This window comes from Curcuma longa, unplaced genomic scaffold, assembly GCF_044706935.1.
Source record: "Curcuma longa cultivar G26 ecotype Majalengka, Jawa Barat unplaced genomic scaffold, ITB_CL_G26_1.1 contig_13296, whole genome shotgun sequence".
Lineage (NCBI taxonomy): Eukaryota > Viridiplantae > Streptophyta > Magnoliopsida > Zingiberales > Zingiberaceae > Curcuma > Curcuma longa.
The window spans coordinates 1-3149 of record NW_027429394.1 but is presented as its reverse complement, the minus strand read 5'-3'; the positions used below and the strand labels follow the sequence as shown (position 1 = coordinate 3149).

The window sequence follows — 3149 nt, the reverse complement described above, 5'->3', positions numbered from 1 at the left end:
AGGTCCTATTGATCCAAATTTAAATTCATTTTCAATTTTTAACTATCTTGGTCGACCAAGTGGACAATGTAAGCAGAGATATTTAACTGGTCAAGAATGGCGTGCAGCTCAGACATATATTTTATTGAATTGTCCAGAAGTCACGCCATATTTTGAGTGAGTATATATTTTATATTTTTTAATTTCTTATATTGATGGTGATATTTGTGACTGTCATTTAATTTTTTTGAAGGATTTTTCAACACTTATATTCTGAATTGTCGGCACAAGACTTTGATCGATTTTGTGATGAAGAATTTGCACCGTGGTTCAAATCATATGTAAGTATTCAATCTAACTTGTACTATCATTTATACATATGTAAATTTTTAAACATATTTTTTTGATTTTAGGTTCATGATAATCAAGCTCACCTTGAGCAGGAATTTCTATTTCATCTTTCTTGGGGTCCAAAAGCATTGGTACGCACTTGGCCAGCATATTTCATAAATGGATATATTTTTCATACTCAAGAATATGGAATGGGAAAGAGTACAATGAATAGTGGGGTATGTGTTCAGTCATCAGATAATGATAGAGGCAGTGCAAGCAATGATTTTTATGGTTTGCTGGATGAAATTATAGAGGTAGAATACCCCAGACCAGAAATGTGAGTTATTTTATTTATGTGTCACTGGTTTGACCCTGTCAGAGGAATGAAGGTGCATCCACACTATAATTTGGTTGAAATAAATCATAAGAGATTTTATAAAAGATATGAACCATTTGTGTTGGCACAACAAGCTATTCAGGTATTCTATGCTTCGTATCCTAGTTTGAGACGTGACAAAAATGATTGGTGGGTTGTTTGTAAAACTAAAGCACGGAAAAAGATTGAGGAACGTTGGGAAGACATTGCATATCAACAAGAGGAAGTTAGGAACACATTTCAGACTGAAGAATATATTATTTCAACATTACGAGATCCCAGTAGAATTTTAATAAATGTGGATGCAAGTGAAATTAATGATAATGAATCTGACGACGACGACGACGACGACGACGATGACGATAATGACCAATGAAAATGAGGACTTTGATATTATATAAAAAATGAGATCTTTTAAAAATGGTAATAAAATTTTTATGAGTAATTTAGTTTTATTCTGCATATTTATATAACTTGTTGCTTATTTAATTGTTTATATAGTGTCTTATTGTTAAATATTTGTAATTAATTGTTAATGCACTGTATTTTTTCTTATAGGTTATCACAGGTGATATTATTTGCGTGTTTAGTTTTGTACCTGCTTATATCGTAGCACATATGGTAAGTTTTTTCATATTCCTCTTTATGTAATCAATATTTATTATTTTATCTCATAACAATTTTGGTTGACAGTTTCGACGAGGTGGTCATAAACAAAGTACTCCTGGCCAGTCTGCTTCAGCACCTGGCGGTGCAGGACCTTCGCATGCACCTGGCCAGTCTGCTTCAGCAGCTGCAGTCTCCTTCCCATGCACCTTCGTAGGACCTAGAGTCGTCGCCTTTTCACCAGTTTTTATAATCGTCTCTAGTCCCTTCTCCCAGATAGTCCGCTACCGAGATGCAAGATATTGTGAGTTTATAGTCCCTCACAGTGATGAATTATGGTGGAATGAATTTAAGGTATATGTTTCCTTTAATTGATATATTAAATTATTAAATATATCTAATCATTTGTTATTTTTTCTATTTTAGTGAGTATTTAATTGGGATCCATCAGAATAATTTGAAAATGAAGTAGATTTTTTTAAAAAAAAATGTGGAGATCATATTCGGCATGTTCTAAATCATGCCAAGACCAGAGGAAAAAAACCACCATGCATCACTGATGAAAACTAAACAAGGATCCTCAATATTTGGGAAATCAAGGAAAGTAAACAAAGAAGTCACTAGAACAAAGCAAATCAAACATTTAATTCTGGTAACTCATCTGCTACATATATGGGAGGCTCTATCAACATCGAGGAACATATGCAAATTAGTAAATTTCTTATAAACACTATGTTATTAATTGTATTTAAATTATTATACTATTTCTAACAATGCTTTTTTAGACTAAGGAGATGAAGGATGTTGGTGCAAGAACCGCTAGCTCTTGTCGTTTCGATGTTTAACAATACACCTAGGTCTGGTTAGTTTGACCAAGGAGTTGATCCAAACAGGACTTGATGTTTAGATGAAGTGAGCGAAGTCTAGTCAGACCAGATGACTGGTGAGAAGACCTAGTTGGTTAGACTAGGCAGTCAAAATCGTGATCTGGACAATTGGGCAAGGAAAGTCCTGGTGAGTGAAGCTAGGCAAATCCTGATTTAGAGGATCAGGTAAGGGAAAGTCCTAGTTGTAAGCTAGGCAAAGGGAAGTCTTGGTTTGGAGAATCAGACAGAAGTCTTGGCAGAGTCGAAGCACCAAGTGAAGTCTGGGCTGGTTTGGAGGACCGAGTCGCAGTCTGGACTGGTCTGGAGGACCAAGTCGCAGTAGAAGTCTGGGTGGATTGAGTCACAACAGAAGTCTGGGCTAGTCAGAGAGGACCGAGCCGCAGCACAAATCCTGGAGACTGAGGACAGAGCCGAGCAAAAGTCCAACAAGTCAGGAGGACTTGGTTGGCACAATTCTCCCGAGTGGATAAGGGTGCATTCCCGGAGTGGAACAATAGGCATCAGACTAACACAGGATTTTGGTAGAAATCTGAAGTTAGATCCACAGGTAAAAGTTAGGTTATTTTGTTTGTCTTCATGCTTGTCTTGCAAGAACCATGATGCAGGGGCAACATATAAGGAGTCGGACTTCAACGGGTTATAACTTTTGACTCGGGAATCAGAATGAGGCATGGTCGGATGTGTTTTGAAGCTATTTCAGAGGCCGTCAAAAGTGACTCAAGTTGACTTGAGTGGATGATGTTGACTTGAGTGGCTGGAGTCGACTTGAGTGGACTCGAGTCGACTTGAGTGGATCAGAATCGCGAAAAACTAAATTTTATCAAGTTCTGCCACGTCAGATCAAGTCAAGTCGACATGACATTGGTTCAAGTCGACTTGAGCACACTATAAAAGAAGGAGAGGGTGCACGAACAAGAACATCAATCTAGAAGCTATCCTTCCTTGCTAGTGGTGATTCAGAACGTGAA

The 3149-nt window shown here is 37.2% G+C and overlaps 1 pseudogene; it reads left to right on the top strand.

The window, feature by feature from the left end:
• The first annotated feature begins 232 nt into the window (after nucleotides 1-232).
• On the top strand, nucleotides 233-1064 carry LOC141815985 (uncharacterized; annotated as a pseudogene).
• The last annotated feature ends 2085 nt before the right edge of the window (nucleotides 1065-3149 follow it).